Raw genomic sequence first — 26,533 nt, 5'->3', positions numbered from 1 at the left:
GAAAACGTAAGTCAGCTACATCTTGAATGGCCAGAGGGTGAGTAAAATAACAACACATTTTCATCCCTGGTGAACAATGCTTAATAAGTAAATTATTGAATCATTCAATAAATAAATTTATTTAAAGACACTGATTCATTCAAAAACCAAACAAGTCTTAATGAGTAAATTGTTGAATCATTCATTCAATCGATTTGTTCATGAAACTTTATCCTTCTGGAAAAGGATTGAGTGAATTAAAAAGTCTAATGTCTAAATGAGCAAGTTAATGAATCATTAATGCATAAAGAACTTAGAAAGATTTTACCATTTCTATTATACCTTTTCATTTTTTAATACAGTCATCTGACTTCAAATGCTGTAAATATGTACACATTGTACATTTACACACACATTGTCTATCACGCAAGCACATACGCGCACACATGCATACACATACAAAAAAACTTCCTAGTTTATAATAAAATAGTTTCCTTAAAATGCTGGTCAAACATTGCAATAAGGTTTACTAACATGACCTAATAATTAACAATACATATAGAGCACTTATAAATCATAGCTCAGTGGTTAGTAATGCCTTATTAAAATCCAAAGTCATGCTTGTTAACAACAGTTGAGTTCATCTGTTTATCTAGTTAACACAAACTAACCATGTACAACATACATTAATTAATACAACCTCATTGTAGTGTTATCAAAATGTTTTGTAATAAAGAGATGGCTGCATTTTGTTGTAAAATGGTTCAAGATACATATTCTACTTTCATAAATGTTGTGCCCTATGTTTAACATTCACACCATTAGGTGTTTTGTGCACACCAGAATCAAGAACTGCTAAACAGTGCCCAGAATAAATGAGTACACCTCCTTTGAATATGAAAAAACATTTTTATAATAATATAAATAATATTGGTGATTTGTTTGTAATAAAACAGATTTTTACAAAATAATAAACATTTAAATGAGGTGTTGCAGAAAAGACACAATCTTTTATAATCATATAAATGTATATTTTATTTACAGTCAAATACAAAATAATTGATAGGGGTATTTCATATTTTTAAAAGTATTTTCCATGAGATTTTTAACAGAGCAAGATTTCTTCTGGAAATGTCTTCCTTTGACTGGAATAAAAGCCAATATTATTAGCCCCTTAAAACAATACTTTTTTTCTCACCCGATTGCCTACAGAACAAGGAATTATTGTCCAATGACTTAAAATAAATATTATGTACTGTCATTAAGACAAAGACAAAAAAAATAATAATAATAGATGTTAGAAATGAGCTATTAAAACTATTACTTAAAAAAAAAGTTAGTTATGCGTTAGTTATGCACCTATGCTAGTTAAACGCTTGGCACACAGGATGTACAGCAATACACAAAAATATTTACATATGAAAAAAATAAAGGATTAAAATGTTACAAAAATATTGTTTTATATAAAAAAACACTACCTCCATGCTGCCTTCATGTCTGTTTTTTTCAGTTTATTCAAGACAATTAGTATTTTATTAAAATGTTATTATTATTATTTTATTTTTTTTCTATGCATGTTTATATTTGTTTTAATAAAAATAAGATTAGATTTGCCCATCTGTCAGTTTTTAAGAGATGGGCACGAGAATAGGACCTGTGTTTGGATATAACTACTTTGTTATTATTGGTTATTTATTCGTTTGCTGGAAATTAGAACTGAATTTAGAAAAAGTTTTGAAACTAATCTTTGCGCTTAATAAACAAAATTAAATATGTCAGCTAATGGATGTCTTCAGTGGACTGCGTACAGGACTGTTTCCTTATCCACGAAAGTAAAGGGGTAAAGAGAAAGTAAAGAGGCAGAATGAAGGAGGCTCCTTCTTTATTGTCGCACTGCAGATGGTCTGTTGAACCGTTTTCCCGCTAGTAAAGCGTTCAGTTTTTTCTCTTACAAAGTCTGCCATGTAAATAGCAAATGCGCCATGGTGCGACGCAACTGACTCCTAAAGGGAATGTGAGATGAGACTCTGATTGGTTTAATGCGAGTTATGTTCAAAACACACACATAACTCATTAAGTGAAGAAGCACAACCCTGTTAGACCATGTGCCATGTAGCAAAACATATTTTTCCATCCTTAAAATAGTAAAAGTGGAATCGGACATGCCCTTAATGCTTTTACACCATGCGCTTTAGACTTTGTGCCTAGATCATTAACTTAAAGCCCCAAGTCTTTTTCGAAGCAGTGAGTTATCTATAAAATAAAATAAATTACAAGCATTTGTAAATAAAACAAAGCAAAGATTAAAGTTAAATAAACAGGGCTTCATGGTATTCTGAAGAGTCGAACAGTATTCAGGTACACAGAAATTTAAAAGCAAACATACAATAACATGGTCGTCATTAAATAAATTTTTTAAAAACATCAATATCTTTATTTTTTAATCTTTAATAAATAGTCTAATCCTGTGTTATGACTATTACACACATTGTGTTATTGATGCTCAAGCACTATATTGTGCAGTCCTAGTTCATTAAAAAAATGTATTTCTCTTTTGACTTCAATTGTATATTTCTCATAACATATTAAATGGAGTGCACTAATTTTTGTAGTAAGACCTTATGATATTTTTAATTTGTATTAGTTTCAATTTGGTATGCAAACCAATAAATCAGATTTAGGCAAATATCTTAAGTATCTTAATATCTACATTGAGATAATTTTGACTGAGATACTTTTCTTTTTTTTTTTTTTTGAGGAATTCTGTGGTGTATTTATGCTGGTCACTATATGTACATCCAAATGTAGTCCTACAAAATATTAAAACGTGAACTAAACAATGAGTTCAGATGTAAACCCCACAGAAATGTTAGCAAACAACCCTATAAGCATGCAGGAATGCTTATGCGTTTATGACTCGGGCTGATCAAAAGACAATGCAGCTCAGTCAGAGAGATGGCTGACCTTTTCATGTGCCAGCGAGATGATGTGAACTACCTTGGAGGCTCCACTGTCTGACGTTTCACCTCTCTAATAAAATCTGTTTCTGCTGCGATCCACAAACCACCAGCTGCTAGCGGAGAAGGTTATCTGATTACTTATAAGACACGGCAATCATACTCACTCTGCACGCCGGGAGGGCAGAGACATGGAGAATAAACACATTCTCAGATGCTCCTGAGCTGAACGGGCTGAATACGCTGATGAAATACACTGACTTATGAACTTGGAAAAAATAGAAGACTCCGCTTTAAGTAGAAACATTCCTTCAGGCATTCAAATAGCTTCAGATAAATAAGTAACAGTGACAGTAAGTCAACGAATAGTTACAGTAAAAAAAAAACGGGGGTCTTACATAAATAATGCGTATGTGATGCATCTTTACAGACTTTTTGACTATTCTACTGGTGCAATTTTAAATGTACTTTTACTTTTAAAGGTGTTCATGCAGATATAATCAAGTATGTGCTCCAAAAAAACATCTTGAGACTCCCAAAAGCATTCACTGTTGAAATAACCAATTAATGAAATGTTAAAAGAACAAAGATACTGGAGTTAAAATAATATTATTGCTTGAGCTCTTGTTGAGAAGAAATATCATAATATAACTTTTAAAATGTCAAATTAAGAGTTATTTTTGAATCTAAACAGCTAATGTTGACTGAATTAATTAACACATCAAGTTGATATTACAATCTTGGAAAAAAAAAAAATGTATCTAAAATATTGGTGGAACTTTGCCAGTACTGGGTTGCAGCTGAAACATGGAGCTAATATAATGCCAAAACAATCTGAATTTGAATTTTGTTTGAATTATTAACAATTGTAAGTTAATAAAACTGAATATTATATTCCATTAAAAATGTTTTGAATTTAACTTGAATTTGAATTTCTTAACTAAATAGTGAGCATCTGAAATTTAGGAAAATATTTAATATTTAAATAACCAAAATATTACCAATTTAATCACTTTTTCCAAAATTAAGCACTTTTCAAGCCTAGATTAAAGTATATCAAAAGGAGAGCATTTTCAAGGATTTCAGATCCCGTTTGCACCCTGCAGACATGTGATTCTCGACCTTATATATATATATATATATATATATATATATATATATATATATATATATATATATAAAATGGCTAATTTTGCCAAACGGTGAGAAGTTTGCATTCTTGCACCAATAAAAGGATAATCATGAAATATTGTACTGTTCCATGTGCAACTTCCATGTGCAATTAATGATAATTTTGATCTTAAAATTGTTTTAATAAAAAAAAATTTTAACTGCTTTTATTCAAGCCAAAATAAAACAAGACTTTCTGTAGAAGAAAAACCATTATCAGACATATTTCGTTTGAATACTCTGAATTTCTGGTTTAGATTTTTAGAATATTAAATTTGATGTTCTGAATTTCTTTATTTTGAGAACTTGAAACTGTACTTTTAAACACCCAATATCTGCAGTCTATGAATTCAGAACACAAAAAAAATCTGAAGTTTGAAAATACGTCTATAAAAAAAAATCTGACTTAAAAAAAATTCTGTTGTCCTAAATTTCAGATGTTTAATATTAAAGTTAAGAAATTCAAATTTAAAACATTTTTAAAATGGCATTTAATATTCAGTTTTATTAACTAACAATTGTTATTAATTAAAATTAACACAATGCAACTTCAGATTGTTTTGGCACACTATTAGCTCCATACTGGTAGGGCATCTGCTGTGTAAAACATATGCTGATAGGTTGGCAGTTAATTTGCTGTGGCGACCCTTAATGCATAAAGGGACTAAGCCGATGGAAAATGAATTAATGAATGGAACTACTAAATAATAATTAATTGATGCTGCTTAAAATTATGATTTTTTATATTGCACACTTCTATTCTGTAGTATTATAAAAAAACAAATTACTAAAAGTTTGGGGCACATAATATTATTTCAATATATTTAAAAGAAATCTTGCAATGCTTAATAAGGCTACATCTTTTCTGAAAGTAGAAATCAGTAATGAAAACCATATCAACTGCTTATGATTTGGAGTTCATGACATACAAATGACTGCAGCAGAACATACAGACAACAGACTTTCACTGTGTTGTTAACTGCAATGACCTCAGTGCTATAAATAAAAATATATAAACCTCAGAGGTTTATTGCTGACATGCTAAAAACTCACTCACTCTCCTTCGGCTTATTTCCTGCTTTTGATATGGCTGGCCACAGCAGAATGAACCACCAATTACTCTGACATGTTTTTTTTTTTTTTTTAACACTTCCTGTCATTACCCAGTACTGACTGCACAACTCTAAGTGCTTAGAAACACTCACATACTCTCACCTTCACACACTAAAGGCTGATTTCTACATCAAGTGATCAGCATGACCTACAGCATCTGTCTTAAGACTAGCCATGCATTTATACTTCAGCATGCTGTTTGTGTTGCTCTGTAATAACACTTCTGAAACACTAGCTGGCAGTGAGGTTTTTATTTTCCTCTGTGTCGCGTTTCTTCCCAGGTTTTTTGTTTTTTTCTGAACGCTACCTTAATGTAAAAGTAGCTAAACTTGCTCATTCAGAGGCCAGAACCGGCAGACATACAACAACATTGATTAAACGGTTAACATAAAACAACAATTTCCATCTAGAGCTACTTCATGGTAATCGACATGCAAACACTCGCTCCAACAAGTTCGTGAGGCTTTTAATCCTGCCCACACTGGTCACAGCTACCAAGCTGACAAATCACAGACCTTGCTCTATGCGATGTAGCGACATGTAGTTAAAGTTTTTGAGATGTGCGCATCCGCCACGGCAAAGGGCTGTGCGACTGCACGTAGGCTGCGCCCAAGCATACATGTGTGCTTGATGCAGAAGTATAAATCCATGTGTTTCCGATGTTATGAATGGGCATTATTTGTGTTTATCAGCTGATAGATATGGGCCATTAGGCTGCTCAGAAGGCTTTTATCATCCATTCACATGGTTAATCAGCTATACTAATAGAGAAGACTTCAGATCAAGATCAAGAAAGTTTCTACATTACTGTAACAGTTGGATTTAGGGTTGAGGTAGGGGTAGACGTTAATAAAATACATTTAATGGAAAAGTTAATAAATAATATAAATATTTCTTGTTAACTTTCGGCCGCAGCCAAATGTGATTTATAGCTGGTTAACCAAGTGGATAGATGATAACAGCCTTCGGAGCCTACCAGTAGGCACAGATGGCCCCTACTGGAACATATCTATCAGCTGATAACAACTGATAACAACTATTCAATCAAGTGATAACATTCAAATCAGTTGTATAAATCAGCCTTAAGGCCAATTTAGTACATCCAATTCACCTATAACGCATGCCCTTGTGACTATGGGAGAAACCGGAAAAGCTGCAGGAAACATGCATGCAGACACAGGGAGAATATGCAAACTCCACACAGAAAGGCCTTCTGGTCCAGTCTGAACTCCAACCAGCGACCTTCTTGCTGTGAAATATGTGTACATTACTTTCTATCATAGCTATTTTATTAAAATTACAAACCTTTAAATGTACACCCTTTAAATGTCACTTTAAGCTGTATAGAAGTATCTTGAAAAAGATCCAGTAAAGTAGTATTTACTATCATTAGGGCAAAGATAAAATAAAGTTATTAGAGATGAGTTATTAAAACTATTATATTTAGAAATGTGTTGAAAAAATCTGTTCTCCGTGTAATTGAAATTGGGGGGGGGGGGGGGGGGTGGAAATAAACGGGGGATGATAATTCTAATTGCAACAGTAGTTCCATTGTTAAAGGGATAGTTCAGCCAAAAATTTTAATTCTGTCATCATTTAATGTATTTGAATTTCTCTCTTCGGTTGAGCACAAAACCAGATAATTTGAAGACTTTGGGGGAAAAAGTAGCAATTAATTTCCAGTGTTAATTTTATTTTTTCCTACAACAGACGGCTGTTTTTTTTCCAACATTCTTCAGAATTTCTGGTTTTGTGTTCAACAGAAGAATTAAATTCATAAGCGCTTAGAACCAATTGAGTGTGAGTAAATGGTAAGGACATTTTTTGTTGTTGAACTATCCCTTTAAACAATTTATTGTTGCCAACATTTCAGAAAACTAGAAGCCTTTGTGGCAAGGTAACGTTGGCAACACTAAAACTGTGGTTAAGAGAGTATGCAAATCCTATTCTTTTATCTTTTTTTTCTTTAGCTTTTCAAAAAGATGTGCAATTTTCCTTCTGCTTGTTTACAAATTGTAACTCAAACATAATGTAGAAAATGTCCTGTGCGAACACAGTGACTTAAAAAAACAGGTAATCTGCAAAGGCACAGAAATACACATTAAAGCCATTAGAGAATCAAACACGCACACACACACAAAGCAATTTCTGCTGATTTTAAGAAAGCGTGAAGAATGAAGCTGCAGGACTGATGAGCAGTGATGTTGTTTGGGAATATCCGGACACTGTGAGCGCCGGTTTCCAAACAAGAATATGGGCTCCACTCGACATGATTGCCAAGCTGTTTTGGGACAAGGCTGTAGAGGATGCAATGATTTGATTTATTATCTGGACGGGCGGTTGCTAAGGCCATCGTTACTGCAATCACATCTACACTTCTGTTTGCATCCTGATAAAGCTTTTGTCATATTTTTACACTCAGATTAGCAACATATAGCATGGCAGGGCTTTGTGTTACCATTTTTTTTCTGAAGCAACTCAACATTACATATACAGTACTGTCAGAATAATAGTGCCCTGAAGTTAGATACTGTACAGTGCAGCTTTGATCAAATTTGATTAAATTCCAGTTTGCAGTTCACATCCCTTTATTAAACAGTGTCAAAACAACTTAGGTCTCTGTTGACTTTTAGAAGTACAAACACTAAAGTCTAAAGTGTGCTTCAGTTTTTATGTCTGAACATGGACAACAAAAGACAAAATAATTATTTAAATAAACAACTTGAAAATATGATTGTGTATCAATGTGTTAAGAACAATTATCAATGTGTTCTGAAAGTATAGCAAGTGTAATTATTTTAAGACTGATCAAGCTGAGGCTCCAATTTGGAAGTGATCTCTCACCCCCCAGCGTTCAATGCGTTGTCCAATTTTTTTCTGGATTATGATTGAGTTTTAGAACCTTCTGTCTTTCAAGTCCTTCAATTATTTTCAATGACAAAAGAAGGATCTCAAAATGCAAAGTAAACAAAAGTACTGAAAAACTAAAGAATTTGTGAAGGAAATCAGTATTCAGTTGCCCTTCTGAGGAATACGAGGTAGGGGTGAAAAAAAAAAAAAGATATTGCAATATATTGTTGTGCTTTCTGTCGCAATAAATAATTGATACACTAACGGTCAATAACAATATTTTATTACACAAAATTATTAATTTACCTGTTGTCACTAACCAATATCTATCATTCTGTATGCGGGGGCTGCTGCTTGAGTAAATAGAGGAAAATTGGCAGAAGCAGCAGCCAGTGAAGAACACAAGTTAACTAACAACAGAGAAGAAGCACAGAAAAAAAAATAGCAAGAAGTAGCAAGAAAGTAGCAAGAAGATTGGCGGAAAATAATGAAAAACAAATCAAAGACCCACCTGCTAGTTTCCACTCTAAAGTTTGGAGACGCTTCTGGTTTTATGAGATAGTTGACGGAATGGTACTAGATAAAAACTATGCAATCTGCAAGAACTGCTTTGCAAAGATAAAAATATAACAGCAACACTGCAAATTATGCAAATGCATATTTATTTGCACAATGTTAAAAATGTTGTCATTAATAAATGCAAAATATTTCCTTATTATGGGTACTTTTTTCTTCTTTTTCAGTCACATATATCGTGATATATCGTTGATGAAATTTCTTCCAATATATTGAATATTGTAGATATCAGGAATCGTGGGCCACATATCACCACAAAATTGCATCGTGAGTTCCTGTACCTGTATCGTCCCACCCCTAATAAGAGGTCATTGTATTATATATTTTTTAAAAAATACACTTTACATGATATTTTCACCCAAAGAAGAAAGTCTTTGCATGTTCGTTTACACTACAACTGCATTTTTGGACAGAATGGGTTTCAAAGTGGAAAATTTTGGAAATGCTGCCATTATCATTGACACCATGTAAATGCAAAGCATGTTAAGTGTGCACATGCACAGTATGTCCTCATTTTAAAGGCAAGTGCGATCAAACACGCAGTACATGGTAAAATGCACAGTACACGGTAGTGTTGTTACAAGCTCAAGAGTTTGCTTCCTCAGCAAAGTGTGGATTTACTTCACCAATATTACATCCAACAGCAGAGATGCATCATATAAACACAGCAAATTCTACATACACATCAGTGTAGAGCAGTCACTGTCATGTTGTCACTTCCCTACAGCTACTGTTAACTAACAAAATAACAATGGCAAATACTGTCCTGGCATTCGAAGCAGGGTTTAGGGCTGTCATATACACATGAAACTTTTTTGAAACGCAAGAAGAAAACTTTTCAGTTTTTAGCTGCACCATTGCAGTACGTAATGCCTGTGTGTATTTATATAGTGCATTTATCATGAATGGCCATACACCCAAAGCGATTCACAATCATGAGACTCCACCACCAGAATGCAGCATCCACTTGGATGATGTGACGGCAGCCACAGGACAACGGCGCCAGTGTGCTCACAACACAGCAGCTATAGGTGGAGTGGAGAGGCAGTGATACAGCCTATTCGGTGGATGGGGATGATTGGGAGGCCATGATGGTTAAGAACTAATGGAGGGAATTTGGTCAGGATAACAGGGTTACACCCATACTGCCATGAAATTTTTAATGACCACAGAGGGTCAGGACCTCGGTTTAACGGCTCATCCGAAAGACGGTGTCTACTGACAGTATGGAGCCCCCTCCACGTTTACTGCCACATTAGGACTCACACAGACAACAGGCTGAGTGCCCCCTGCTGGCCTCACTAAGAACACTTCCAACAGCAACCTACTGTAGTTTTCCCATGTGGTCTTCCATCCAGGTACTGGCCAGGCTCATCCCTGTTTAGCTTCAGTGATTAACCGGTCTTGGGCAGCAGGGTGATATGACTGTGGCACTATAAATGTTGCCAGTTTTAGAAGCCAAATCTTATATCTCATTGATGAAAAACAGCTTATACTGAAACTAATCTGCCAAAACGACATGTTGTGAATGTGCTACTATCACTTAACAGTGGGCTAAAATCCACCTCTATAAAAGACAATCAACGTTTATTTTTATGTTATGCTCTATTTAGCTTTGCCAACAGATTTAGACTGTAGCAAGTAAAAAGAGAAAGACACACATACAGGTGCAAGTACAAATCAAACAATAAAGACCAAAACAAAACAGGTGTAACTGCATCTTGTTGTAGAATCCACATTTGTACATTTGACTACTCTCAAAATGTAAAAAATAAATAATAACTGTGACCATGTTATTAGGCATGTCATATAACAGTCAAATATAACCGTGTAAATGATAAACATAACTGCAATGAGGCATGATGATGATGGTGGATGACAGTCTAAGATGTTTGTTTAGGTTTACTTGTATCCTTTATTTAATTTATTTACTCAATCTTTGACAAAAGTATTATATGTCACGTCAAGTATGACACTATTTACCCTAATCGTGGTAAAATAACCATCCTTTTAGCAAAGCCTGATATTGTCCTGCAGGTCAGACTAATCTATACTGTCTGAGGCCAGTTTTACTTAATAAATATTTCCTTTTCTATTACTGACAATCCATATTGTGCTCGTCAGTTTCACTTTTTATTAATTTAATCAGCTATTTAGACCATAATGAGCCAAGCTTTACAAAGTATTGGCAGCACTAAAAAAGTATTTCCCTCGAAAGAATAAACTCAGTCGAAAGGATGAGAGAACAGAAACTTTTAATATTACTTGAGCAGTGCACGTCACATCTGCGCAGCCAGTGTGTGAATAAAGTGCTTGATGCGTCACTTAGACAGCGCGCAGCCCACCGGTATCTGCGGACACTTTAAAAACTGAGCATAGGAAGTGAGTGCGTTGAGGATCTGTCCAAAGTGTTATTGAGCCATTTCTAATTTAAAGTCTCAGGTAGGCTTACTTTGTGTGTGAATAGCAGGTAATAACCTTCTCTACTCCAGTGTCTGCTGATCTAACAGACATAGTGCAATATCATTTAGAAACAGCAATGGACTCCTTGCTACAGGTAAAAATGAACCAATTTAATGCAAAACTAACTGCATTTCTCCGCTGATTATTTAAATCAACAGGAACAAATGGAGAAAGTTTTTCGTGATGTCATAAATGTGACACGCAAATTGAATTGTGAATGCATGGAGAATGATTGAAACGCGCCGCGGAGGGAATCACTGAACTGAACATGAATTTGAGCAGTTGAATATTCATCTGTATTCTTCACACTAAACTATAGAATGACTTCAAAACATTTCGGATATAGTAGGTCTACACGACAACTTTCCAGTGCCTTGTAATAGGCTGCCTTCATGGCTTTTGTTGGCTTATAAATTACACAGAATATAGCACACGCGCAAGATCAGATTTGGATCTGTACCAGCTGGCCGATACCGGATCCAGCAAAAAATACAAGTATCGAAATCAATATTCGATACAAGTATCGGGATCGCTGCATCCCTAGTTAATACAAATCACTTGTATGTATCAGGAATTCATTTGTTAACATAATATAATAACATAATCCAGTCTGTTTAGATTATGAGTTCAAAACTTAACAACAAAAGGTTAAAAAAAAAAGCCTTTTACTAAATTATGTTTTTTGATCGAAGACAAAAGTTGTTAACATAAGTGAGCCTCAGAGAACTGTCCAAAATAAAAAAAGGCAGGATATGACCCTTTTAAAGTTTATCATCTAAGCCCTGCATTAGATTCAATTCCACTGTAAGCTCATGTGTCTCGGGTGCAGGTATCATTTCATTTATTAATTTGCCCCATGACAGCAACTGCTCCTAGAAAAGTGAAACTTCTTCCTGGTTAATCATAGATTAGGCTATCTGGGGCATTCGGAAAGTGAAACACACCGTTGCCCCAGTAGCAAGTAATCACAGTACTGTGCCGTCTCATTCCTCATGCACGGCCGCTCTTTAATAAAATATCCATGGGCTTCCACCCAAGTCCAGAAATGTAATATGGAGTTAATGACACACGCCAAAGCGATGTACACAACAGTGGTGTGTGGTTGAAAGGTGAAATGAGGAGGCAAAGTCCCCTCTCTATCCGATGTAAAAAAAAAAAAAATAATAATAATAATAAAAAACAAGGTATGGGGTCGGAAAATAGAAATCCATTTAATTTACACTGTTATAAATAATGATAAAGTGTAACAACTACAACAACCACAAGAACAACTACTTCTACAACAACAATAACAACAACTACTACTACTCCTACAACAACTACTCCTGCAAAAACAACAACAACTATTATTAATACTACAACAACTACTATTACTACAACAACAACTACTCCTACAACAACTACTATTAATACTACTACAACAACGACCACCACTACCACTACTACTACTACTAAAACAAATTCTACAACAACTACTACTACTACTCCTACAAAAACAACAATTACTATTAATACTACTACAACAACCACAACAACTACTACTACTACTACTACAACAACAGCAAAAACAACTATTCCTACAACAACTACTATTAATACTACTACAACAACAACCACCACTACCACCACTACTACTACAACAACAACAACAACAACAACAACAACAACAACAACTACTACTACTACTACTACTACTACTACTACTCCTACAAAAACAACAACAACTATTATTACTACTACAACAACCACAACAACTACTACTACTACTACAACAACAACAACAACAACAACAACAACTACTACTACTACTCCTACAACTACTATTAATACTACTACAACAACCACTACTACCACCAATACTACTACAACAACAACAACAACAACAACCACAACAACATCAACTACTACTACTACTACTACTACTACCACCAATACTACAACAACAACAACAACAACTACTACTAATACTACTACAGCAACAACAACAGCAACTAATACTACTACTCCTACAACAACAACAACAACAACTACTACTACTACTACTACTCCTACAGCAACAACAACAACAACAACAACAACAACAACAACTTCTACTACTACTCCAACAACAACAGCAACTACTCCAACCACAACATATCCTACCATAAATATATACACTAGATATCGCAAAGGGACCCTGAGCATGCGTCAATAGCGCCGCCACATTGGTACAGTGCTCCCAGGACAAATGTCATTCAACCGCACTTGTCAAGACAGTGTTATTACGTGAAGATGCGGGACTTTAGCGCTGTCTACGGGTGTAGTAACGAGCAAACAAAGAAAACAAAGCACAAAGGCAGAACATTTCATAGGTAATATTAAGTTTTTTTCTGTTTTTAATTGTTCTGAACTTTTGTGCTAATCAGGTAACGTTATTAATGATGACAGTCACTTACTGCATTCGCCATACGGCAAAGCAGCTCCAGATCGCACTAAACACTCGGCTTATGCTAGTTTTGTTGAATAAAATCAGCAAACAATGCAAAGGGAATATGACAACGAGATGCTGCGCTGCCAGAAACTTGTATTATCGTCGGCTAACGTTAGTAAAAGAGTCGTTCGGGGGATTCATTCACAAACGAATCGCTCCCTCCTTCAGTATGAGAAGCAGGAGAGGAGCTGTGTTTCAGGACCCGGATTATATTAAATTTAACAGGGAGGGTGAATAGTACATTTCTGTACACACAAACACAGCTTTTTGTCAGGAATGCCCGTGCGGTCATTGATCCATCAATGTGGAAAAGTGATGTAAAATTATAATTTTCGTAATTAGAAAAAAAAATTACACACTAACATCCAGGAAAACTCACGATCATAGATATATGTGTATATGTGTATATCTCTGGCTTTGGATGGCCACAGTCCTCCACTGTACCTTTGTCGCGCATTCATTTCAAAGGAGCGCTACCCTGTTGCAAGATGGCAGCGCTATTGATGCAATCCGTCCAATAGACAACAATAGGCCAGGCGACATCTAGTGTATATATCTATGATATCCTACAATTACAACAACAACAACAACAACAACAATTACTACTACTACTACTACTACAGCTACCACTACTACTACAGGAGCTACTCTAGCAACTAATCCTACAATTACAACAACAACTACTACTACTACTACTACTACAGCAACAACAAAACAAAAACTAATCCTAAAATTAGAACATCTACTCTTACAACAACTCCTACAACAACTACTACTCCTATAACAACAACAACAATCACAACAACAACAACTACTACTACTACTACTACTACTACTACTCCAACAGCAACAACAACAGCAACTCCTACAACAACTCCTACTCCTATGAATGCCATTAGTGTTTTCATTCAAAATATAAAAGCAACAGTTGTTATTTGATAATACTGTATATTATTATTTTGATATTACTTTATAATAACTGAGAATAATTGTTTAAGAATTAGCAAACAGTTAATTAAATATTTGTAAAGCATTAACTCTACATGAAGACATTAGTAAGCATTTTATAACTACATTTTATAGCATTTTATAGCTACACATGCTTGACCTACAATATGTATATACATGTATAACCTTTCCCTATTAAATTAAGCATTGCATTATTTACAAAGCATTTATTTAAAAGTAGTTTGTTTTTTAAAGATCGTTCAGAATGAGTAATTAAATGATTAATTAATTAATTAACATTTACAACTTATTTTTCAGGCTTAAAGTAATAGTTACTCTGAATGTTCATAATTGCTTTATTAACACAACTTTATGCAGTTGTACGAGCTAATCTAAAATAAGGCCTATTTATGCTTTTTAAATCCTTTATAATGACAATCAAAAAGAAGTGAATGACTCAAAGAAATGAGAGATTTATAAATACAGTTGAGGAAAAAATGATTAGCCCCCTCATTTGTATACTTTTAAAATGATATTTAAGCGATATATAATGTTTAGTATTACATATGACCTTTTCTAATTTTATATTAATTTAAATGAGCAGCTCCGCATTCTTCACACACACACTTTCACATATCAAAGAGATGCACACACACACACACACACACACACACACACACATACACACACACACATACACATCCCAAACAAGGTCAAGCTGTGTCAGCAAAGGGCTAATCCAAAGCCTAGCCTTTCAAAGATCTGCATGGGTGATAGCACTGCCAGCAAGAACCAGTGTCCAGCATGGCGCAGGAGGGGCAGAGAGAGACATTCTTGGCTTACAGCATTAGCATAACACTCTCTTTACTTATTTCTCTCGCACAAACCGGGTCCAGCAGAGCAGCCATGCCGCTTTCTCTGTTACTGCGGCCAACAGATCTGAGAGCTGCAGGAGGAAATGAAATTCAGGTGACATTCAGCAGGTGCCGATGACTCACAAACATTCAGGTTATCTGAGCAGTCACATCCCTGTTTGCTATCAGGAACAAAAAGTTCATGGATGCTCTTCATAAAGCTAATTATACTGTAGAACTGTTATCAACGTCAGGTTATCTTCTTTAGCGGCGCTTCGTTTAGATCCTGAATAATTAACACCTTATTCTGTGCGTTTCTAGCACCTAAAGTATCGTTTTATGCAGGTGCAAGGAGAACAAGGAGGAGAGGGAGTGAAAACTCCACACGGAGCATGTAGGTCACTCTAACCTTTCGTGAAGAACATTAGTTAAAATGTCAGGTTTGAAGCAGGTCTAACCACCCGCCTGAGCTCCGCACATGCTACTAGTACATTACCAAAATAGCAGCAAAATAATGTTGAAACAATATGTAGGTCAGGTTTCCTAGTCCTTAAGCGCAGCAGTGGCAGCGGATACTAAAAACACCCATTTGTAAAAGTTGAAACTAGAATTACGAAATATTAAAGGTTCAGGAAACCCTGGTGTTCTTTTTTTAATTTTTATTTTAACAGATTTGTGCATGTTGAGCATCAGTTAAGACAACGTTAGCACCTTTTAGCTTTAATTGTGGGGAAACTGGATAATTTGGAGCTTTTTTCAGCTTTTTTTTTTTATAATTTTCGGGGCAGGATCAAAATCAGTGACAGCGCAAATCTGCTAGTGGAGTGATGACACATCGGTTTGGCATTATTATTCATTGCAGCATTTTTTTATCCTATGAGAAGAGCCTGCTTCTTAATTATTCACGAGAGCCCATGCATTCTGAAGGCAAGGCAGACCTGCCAAGCTGTGAGGCCCAATGACTGGGAGAGAATTCGCCTGCACACGGGTTGCATGTTTGTTTCCACGATCCATGGGATTTGTTGCATGTTTTTCCAATACAGCAAAGCTGTTGGTTTGCAGCAAGCATTTTTGTCGAGAGAGCTGTAAAAGAATTGGAAAATGGCCGACTTTGTCTTTTATCAGTTGAGTTTGTTACTATTCTGACACATCGCCTATATATATCCGTGCTGTTGTGTTCACCTATTCTTTTAATTCTCAGAATTACCAGCAGGGTTAATAGTTGAAAAAGAGACCTGCTGAACTGCTATCCACTGTGTCTGCATTCAGACCTGGGAATTCAGTAGGAGAGAAGTCTTCATATAAACATGATTATTTTTATTATGATATAACAAATAGTGGTTATGTGTATATGAAATTAAGAATAACAATTGTAGAAAGGGATTAAAATACTTACTGTTTATTTCTATGCATTTTTAACTTTGTAAACTATGAAATCATGGATCTTCTCACAGTTTGTCTCATTTTGTGCACAACAGTTGTTCGCTCCCCTCTTTTTCCCTGCTTTGCTGGCCACGCCCACTCCACCCTCTGCCAACATCGGTCCACGCTCATCATGATGTATTTCTGAGGTAGACGTGAACCAAAGGAGGGGCGGCTTTTCAGATTTTCAGGTTCTAAATTTTTTTTTTGGTTTATTTTTGTTCATAAAATATCAGCATGTTAAATTTGAGCACACTTTTATTCAAGGTTTTTGAATGTTTTTTTTTTTTTTCTTGGTTAGAGAAAGCATTTGTCTTTCTAGCTAAAATTGTGTATTTAATTTAAATGTTATTATTAAATTCTTCGTAATTATAGGTTTACTAAAAATGTTTGAGGAAAACCTAGATTTTTTTTTTTACAAATTCAAAGCAGACAAAAAGCACACACATACACAAACATGCACATAATAATATCTTGCCAGTGATTCAAAGCTGTTTTTTTTTTTTTTTTTTGCACAACCCAAGTCTTCAGTGTCACACTAACCCACTAACTCGCTCTAAAAAGTCACATACTAAAAAGCTAAAATTTCCATAACCTATAATGAACAGAAAAAAACAGACAGCCATTGTGTTCAGCACCGAGCAGACAAAGTAAAGAAAATGCAACAAAAAGTATTTTAAAAGCCTGGTGACTGCATTTGACTTTTGCATTTGAGCAATTACTAGTTGGCACTGAAAAATGACCAAACAAGTTAAAAAGCATGATATACAGTAAAAACATCACCTTTAATAAAAGTAGGGAAAAAAACACTACCAAGCAAAACAAACCAAAAATGATAATTCCCTGACTTTTAATATCTGGAATTGACCTTGATTTTAAAGAGCTTTCAAGACATTCCAGAAATTCTATGACCCATAGTAACCCTGATCACAAGATCCTTTAGAAATCATAACGAATTAGATATGTTGATTTTTTTACTAAAGAAACATTTCTTATTAGCTGGATAGTAGTATAAAAAGCAATCATTCAACACGCACTGAAAAAATTACAGTCCAAAGCCCCTGAACATGCACAGAGCCAGATACAACATTACTATACAGTATTTGTCATTCACTGGAGATCAAATTAAACGTACATTTTTTAATATGTACAGTTGAAGTCTAATGAGGTAAAATATTCCCTAATGATGTTTAACAGAGGAATTTTTTTTACAGTATTTCCTATAATCTTTCTTCTTCTGGAAAAAATATTATAGACTTCTTTGTTTTATTTCAGCTAGAATAAAAGCAGTTTTTATTTATTTGTTTACTTATTTATTTTTAAGGTCAATATTATTAGTCCCTTTGAGCATTTTTTTCCCATTGTCTACTGAACTAACCTAATTACCATAACTTTAAATTGCATTTACATTTAAGCTGAATACTAGTAAAAATATTTTTCAACATATTATGTACCGTCATCATGGCAAAGTTAAACAAAATCAGTTATTAGAAATTAGTTATTAAAAATATTTTATTTAGAAATTATTATGTTTGAAAATCGTTCCGTTAAACAGAAATGCAAAAAAATATATACAAGGGAAGGAGTTAATAATTCTGACTACAATTGTACATATACTGTATATGGGTGTTTGACATTGTGAATGCATTGATGATGTGTCCTTTCCTTTCTTTATGATCCGGGTCTACAGAAGTGGGTAAATATGTTTACAGGTAATATGCATTCATGTGCTGAGTGTGCTCTCCTGCTCTCGAGATTGCGTGTTTCGGTCACCCTCTTGCTCTCCTCAACATCAATGGGACAAGCCCATTTGTATTACATTCTAATCAGATTTTACCAAATATATATGTGACCCTGATGATTGTACCTACGGTGATGACATAGCAATTGACTAATAAAAGACTGTTGTTTACCTAAAACTGAATTGAAAAAGTGTTACTAATCCACATCTAATGTGATAAAAAAGCTATGGTATATAAAAATGTCAATATTACTGTAGTTCCCACATTAATACTGCAGTGACATGCATCACGATTTCAAAGAAACTGATACAAATCTCATCACAGCCGTGACAGTATCTTCCAAATGAGGTTAATTGTGTCAAGCACAGACATCAGCATTTTGGACACATAACTCATTTGACAATAGGACTTTGATCATCACAGAACACATTTCCAAAACCGACAACAAAAACAGCAAAGACAAATTGATGAATAAATGACAAATGAGGCACTCAAAAAAGTTAAACAAAGCAACTGCATTATTTATTCATGTCACAATGCACTCTGGGTGTCAGTATAGCATTGATTCATGGCTTGGAAAAGTACAAATAAAAAGTTTTTAGTAAATGAGACTTTAGTTTAACTCAATTTATTTAGTGAAACGTGAATTGAATCACTCAGATGGCTGAACTAATTTAAATTGGTCAAACTCACATTTTCTGGTTAATGATACAAACAAGAGCTTTACAAAGTGTTATTAGTTCACTGATATTTTGGCAGATAATTGTTCTAGTGGTCTGTTAACCACTGAGACTAAATTGAGTAACTACGCAAGTTGAGATTTGCACCAGAATTAACAAGCCTGAATATGTTAAGCAATCATTCATACTCAGAAAAAATCTGTTCTGTAAACTGTGATCAATATTATTGTTATTCGGTAACGGTTGGCACCATGACAATGGAAGTGAAGATCCAAATTTAAGTGAGGCATCAAAATGTTTTATTAAAGAGCTCCTATTTTGCATAATAAAATTACATATTTTGGTCTTGGATGTCTTCAACAACAGGCTGATATACATGCAAGGTAAAAAAAAAAAAACACTTTATAATATGCATTTATTTTTATCTAATTATTCCAACGACTCCCATATGCTTTGTTCAGCAATTCATTTGTTCCCAAACCCCTCCTTTGTGTGAGACTAATCTGCAGTGATTGGTCAGATGACCCAGTCTGTTGTGATTGGTCTGGGTTTGACATGAGACAGATAGAAACACTCAACATGGCACAGAGTTTACCACGCTTAAACTTTCCAATGCAATGAACTGCGAAACTTGACGCAGAAGCTTGTGTTACCAGTTTCCATGTGATGGACAGTGCAGTGCAGTTTCTTTAATAACCATGCCAAGTACAGCTGAGGTGGAGCAAAACGATTAAAAACTTCTACATAAACTGAAAGTTTCCAGTCACAAGGTTTTTAAAAGTGATCAGATGCATGTCTATGAATTTTAGTCTGCGTATGAATGGAAATGCAGTGTGACCCTGGCTTATCTCTAGACTGAATTCAGCTAAAAGTGTAACATGTGCACCAAACAGCCAATCACATGAGACATTAGAGTGAGAGTCAATGCAATTAAAAAAAATAAATAAATCAGAGCTATCATCATCAAAAACATAATGAATTAAAACATCTACAAGGCAGAAATAAACATTGATGATGCAGCAAAAGTTAAGGCTAACATGAGGCAAATTTTATAATAATCAATACTAAACAATAATCTAATTTTAAAGATGTAAGTTCACAAACAGCCCAAAATGTTGTATTAAAGCAATACTTAATTGTGTTTTTTTTTTTTTTTTAACTTTAAGCCAATATTAATGTTAATTGACAATTCAAGTATTCAATATTCAAATACACTATAAATACAAACAATTGGGGTCAGCAAATATAAGTAAATAATTCATTATAATTCATGTCATGACTCAAAAATGCTTTGTGAAAAATAGTTTGTTTTTTTAGAGCAAAAAATATGCACATTGAGTAAAAAAGGCTTTATGGGGTACGGTGTATGCAGAAGTATGCAGAAGGACTTTTAACTTTGCAGTAACATGGGTCAAGCGTTTATGGCGAACTGTATACCATTACAAAATTGGCTCGTTTAAGATCTGTTTTCTTAAAAAATTAACGATCTTACTGCCTGATTGATATATGATATAAAAAGTGTTTCAGAATGTTAAAGCATTGCATTAAATTACATGTTTTCGTGCCCTACTTTAAAATATGAATATTTATTTTACCCCAGCAAATTCAATAGAGATTCTGCGCTAGCCTAAAGGGTGCATGATCATGGATCAATTTTAAGAGTCTGTAGATGTTTTAGTAAGGCATTTGTAGTCTTTTGTATAGAACTACATGTATTTAGAAGAACCCACCCTGGAACAAAGAATATACAAGTCTCGAAAATTGATAAAAGAAAACACACTTAATGGGTAATGATGTTTGATGATGAGCTTTAAAAATTTGCAATAGGCTTGGAAAACACTATTCTAATGTATGTTTGGACTAGGTTTTGACAACCAGGCGTCAATAGCATACGTTGTTTTAAAGGCTTTAAAACTGTGAAACATGTTCTGATGCAATTGGTTCAAGTTTTAAAAAGCTTTGTCAAAGCCTAGTTAAGGCGAGTCTGAAATGATTAGTATGAAAAGCATAACGGCTAATGCTAAAGCTGCTTCTATCGCAGTTCACAGTGAAGAACACCAAAAGTTATTATGCGTGTTTCACGTGACCCGTCACGTGAAGTTAGCATTACAGCTATTCCAATTGTAAGTAACACAGACATTTTCATCTCTCCCATAGGAATAAGTTTCTGGTTTTGTTTGGCTTGGCTTAAAGGCATGGCCCACTATGATATCATATTTTAAACGTTAGTTCCTGTGTAATCTAGCTGTGTGGACATAATCAACATTTCTGAATGTAATGCACTCAAAGTTCAATGCAAAGCCTACAGTGAACAAAGTTTGGGGATTACAAAAAAAAAAAAAAAAAAAAAAACATCCCAGTTAATGAGATCATAAACTTCTTAGGTTATGCACATACACACCCGCAGCAAAGGGGTAATGTTATAGCAGAGAAAGCTAAAATGCTGTACAAACGCTACTATTTACACAGAGCGTTTTTGGGCTTCCAAATAACATGACACAAAGAGATAAGAGCTTACAATTTAATTTTAATTATGTTCCAGAGAAATGTAAAAATATATATATATATAGGTCTAGCATTTGACATAGGACAGCTTCCAGAATCTCTCCGAGTCCAGTACTGGATTCGGCTAAAAACCCCTCAACAGAAGGAGCAGCTCCAACCATAATAATTTTTTTTTTTTTTACAAATAAAGCTTGAGCACACGCTGCTTTGCACCCGATAAAAATAACCTAGCCTTAAAATACACTCTGGACCACTCCTTTAAATAGATAGGATGATAGAAAAAAATATGTATGTTTATGCAATGCAGGGGGTTGTGGGAAATGAAGTTTAAGAGAATAACAAGGGAAGTAGGATGAAGTAGCTTCCATTCACAAGCTTTTTAAAAGTGCTCACTTTTTTGGTCTGGGATGTTGTAAACTCCACTGTTTTTTTCTGCTTTGTGCACTCTGAAACACAGTCCGCCAATCAAACTGCATCTGACAATTTCAGGAGTTCTAGTTATTTTTATGTGCTAGATGCATCAGACGGTCTGTGAACAGTCTGTGGGTGTGCCGTCTGAGACTATAAGCCGGATAACTACCATCCTCTCATCCCATCTCTCTAATGGGGGATTTCAATTTTTTAATCATGCACGCTCGCTTGCGTATGGAATCTTCTCTTTTATCCTCTGCTTCCCTCATAGAAAAGCTGTGCAATCCATAAATCTGCCCAGACCAGAAAGCACTATATTTTGCACACTGTCTAGCTGCATGGTTTACATGGCACAATAAAAATTCAAACTAGAGAATAATCGAATAAACAAAGAAGCCACTTCAATTCAGAGGACTTTTGAGATGCATGAAGAATCTGGATATGGTACACGTACACAGTTTTGCCAGTTCCAGTGGACACTGTTGGTTGAATTGTCAATTATCAAATGGATAATACAGCAAACCACCCAGAAACAGACTAGAAAAGGTCATCTGTCAAAGCCCTCCAACCAAACAAGAAGGTGATTTGTGAGAGATGCCACCGAGAGGCCAACAGTCAGTTTGAAGGAGCTAAAGAGTTCAGCAGCTGAAAAGGAATGAAACGTGCGTCTGTCAACCTTATCAACAGCTCTACACATCACTGGAAGGGTGGACGCAAATGAAGCTATTTTTCCCAACATGTCAAAACTTTTACAAAGTGTAATACTAACCCAACGTCTGATAACCTTTTTGCTTAAAAAAAAAAAAAAAAAGAATAATATTACAGTTTAATCATAATGATCAAATTACGAGAACAAAACAGAAAGCCAATTTTCTTTCAGGAATGCAAACGTTTCTTGTAAGAAAGCAAACATTTTTACACATTTAAAAAAAGAAAACAGAAGAAGAAATTTAATGTTTCTAGTGTGAATGCTAAATATTTGATTGTACATTCTTGCATAATATTTGCATTTTCCCAATTTACTAAGGTCCTCAAAAGAAAACAAAAATGAATAAATGCATGACAAAACTTTTGCATTTTTAAAAAAAAAAAGTTACGTAGAGGAAAATTATCCCACAGAACAAAGCAAGCAAATGCAAAGTTTATTGCGCAAATGCAAAACATTATTATGCAAGAAATCACAGATTTTCTCAGAAAGAGAGCAAATGCAAATATATTCCATGAAAACAAAGTTTCTGTATTGAATGCAAAGCTTTTGAGAGTGAAACTCCTTTAAAAGGAGTGTAGAGGTATTGTGTGCAAAATGAATTGTAAGTAGTATCTTGGGAGTATGCAAGAATCTTAAAAGAATGCAATTAAATCTTTTTACACATTTTTTTTTTACCCACAATCTCCCCATTGTGGTCTCTATGCTTATTTCATGCGGCTGCCATTTTAAAGAACCAAAGCAAGGCTGCGGTGGGAAGAAACCCAGAAGTATAGGACCAGCACTGTAAACATTGTAGTAACATGCTGTGGACTACAAACCTACAGCTGTTTCAAAATGCCAAAATGGTGTAAACATCACTTTAATATATTCAGTAAATTTAATTTAAACAATTAAAAGCAATTTATCATCAAACAACATCACAATCTCTTAAGGAGTAATATTCTCAAGTGTCCTCCTAGGCTTTAGTTCATGGCAGCAGGTTAACACCCTGGGGATGCTTTCCTGCTTAAGTCTATGCAACCTGTTGAGTGATAAAACAATACAATCCTCTGTAGCACACCCTCGTGTTGTTTGTAACAGTGCTGTCCCAGTTTTAAAGTTTTAAAAATGTCCATTTCCTGCTAACATTCAAGCGCAGCTGAGCGCATTAATAAACACCACTGATTTACCATAGTGTTCACCAGTGCTCATCAGTTTACCGCTCTTCACCCAGCGCAAACACAGATACACGAACAGTGGAGAGCGAAACAGTTGTGAAGATCAGTCGAGTCATCAAGCAGATTGCTCATCTGTGTTTGTACTCTGTAAACAGCGAAGGGTGGACTTTTTCTTTTAATTCAGTATCATGACAACTGTAATATAGTGAAAGAATCAGTTCATTAACTTGAGTTTGAAATAATGGCATCGAAAATGCTGGGGAAAAAAACGTTAGCTAACTAGTGCCACTTCCCTTAACTTAGCTAAAAATGAGGTCGGGCATCCCTTTTTTTTCCACTATTCATTCAGAACGGACCTTCAGGCCACTCGGAAAGTGGTGAAATTATAAATTTGTGTCACTTTCTCTTCGCTGATAAGATATACAGCCAGCTACACAATGTTCCTATGTAATTCCCAATGACACTTCCAGGTTTCTTCCCACCACAGCCTTGATTTTGCTTTTAAAAATGGCAGCAACGTGAAATCAGTTTGTACCATATTAACCCAATAAACTAATAAACAAATGGGGAAGATCACTAGTAACCTGTCTTAACAACCAATACTATTTGGAGTACAGTGTTCAGAATACTTAACAGATTGAAGCATGAGCAAGATCAGCACAAAAGCAGAAGCAAACTGCAGAAGAGTAAGATGAGTTGTGATAACATATGGTGTGGTTACATAACTATTAAAACTATTGGAATCATGTCAATTACTAGGACTTTGGGAAAACTGTAAACCCTGTCCTTAAGTCAGCATAAGCAACAGCATACACTCACCGACCACTTTTTTTTTTTTAGGTACAGCTAACTAGTACCAGGTTGGACCCCCTTTTGCCTTCAGAACTGCCTAAATCCTTCATGGCATAGATTCAGCAAGGTACTGGAAATATTCCTCAGAGATTTTGTCTTGATAGTATCACACAGTTGCTTTAGATTTGTCAGCTGCACATCCATGCTGCAAATCTCCAGTTCCACCACATCTCAAAGAAGCTCTATTGGATTTGGATCTGGTTACTGTGGAGGCCAACTGAGTACAGGGAATTCGTTGTCATGTTCAATTAATCCGTCTGGAAAGATTTGCACTTTTTGACATGGCACCATATCCTGCTGGAAGTAGCCATAAGTAAATGGGTACACTGTGGTCATACAGGAATGGACATGGTCAGCTACAATACTCGGGTATGCTGTGGTATTGAAATTATGCTCAATTGGTACTAATGGGCCCAAAGTGTGCCAAGAAAATATCCCCCACACCATTACACCACCACCACCAGCCTGAACTGTTGATATGAGGCAGGATCGATCTATGCTTTCATATTGTTGACGCAGCTCATCTTGACCATTCTGACCCTACCAACTGAATGTTGCAGCAGAAATCGAGACTCATCAGACCAGACAATATGTCCAATATTGGTGAGCCTGTGTAAATTGTAGCCTCAGTTTTGTTCCTGACAGGAGTGGCACCTGGTGTGGCTTTCTGCTCCTGTAGCCCATCCACCTCAAGATTGGACATGTTGCGTGTTCAGAGATGCTCTTCAGCATCTTCTGCTCTTCTTTCTATCAGCTCGAACCAGTCTGGCCATTCTCCTCTGACCTCTGGCATCAACAAGGCATTTGGGCCTACAGAACTGCTGCTCACTGGATATTTTTTTCTTATTGGGACCATTCTCTGTGCACCCTAGAGACGGTTATGCGTGAAAATTTCACTAGTTCAGCAGTTTCTGAAATACTCAGACCAGCCCATCCGGCACCAACAACCATGCCACATTCCTTTCTTCCCCATTCTAATTCTTAGTTTGAACTGCAGCAGATCATCTTGACCATGTCTACATGCCTAAATGCATTGAGTTACTGTAATTGACTGATTACAAATGTGTTGACGAGCAGTTAAAGTGGCCGGTGAGTTTATTTGAAATATTTATTTTGATAGATATATAGATATATAGATATATATATATATATATATATATATATATATATAGATATATATATATATATAGATATATATATATATATATATATATATATATATATATATATATATATATATATATATATATATATATATATATATATTTATTTATCTATTTATTTATTTTATTATTATTTTTTTTTTGTGTGTCAGTCTTTTTCAAATAAAATGGTTTAAAAACGTTTAATTAACATTGAATTAATTTAATTCAAGCAAAAATAAGAGAATTAATTTAGGGTCCGATTGTGTTTTCAAAGGCTCTACAAAGTTATTCATGAGCGAAACTCGATCTTATTTAGACACATGGTTGAGAAACTCAAGGATGCTTTGATTTTCTGTCACTTTAACTTGTTTACCTTCACGCCACCGTGACAACCATCTCCCACATGACAACACGATCAGTGGAGAATAATGAAGTGCAGTTTGGGGACACTGTTGGTTTGCTATTTTTGGACTAATCAACGAGGCTACGCATGTGCTCTCCAGCACCTGCACTGGTAAACAACCAGGATT

General features: G+C 35.0%; 1 protein-coding gene and 1 long non-coding RNA gene across 7 annotated transcripts in view; both read right to left on the bottom strand.

The window, feature by feature from the left end:
* Positions 1-26,533, bottom strand: part of dok6 (docking protein 6) — a 155,078-nt gene that overhangs the window by 102,237 nt on the left and 26,308 nt on the right.
* Positions 18,093-21,915, bottom strand: LOC147831029 (uncharacterized). Its single transcript, XR_015524855.1, has 2 exons — positions 20,126-21,915; positions 18,093-19,973 (listed from the first exon to the last, which is right to left on the bottom strand). It is a non-coding gene; the product is annotated as an uncharacterized LOC147831029 (long non-coding RNA).

This window comes from Danio rerio, chromosome 24 (assembly GCF_052040795.2).
Source record: "Danio rerio strain M-AB ecotype USA chromosome 24, GRCz13ab, whole genome shotgun sequence".
NCBI lineage: Eukaryota > Metazoa > Chordata > Actinopteri > Cypriniformes > Danionidae > Danio > Danio rerio.
The sequence above is the reverse complement of the archived record's forward strand: the minus strand, read 5'-3'. Positions and strand labels throughout refer to the sequence as shown.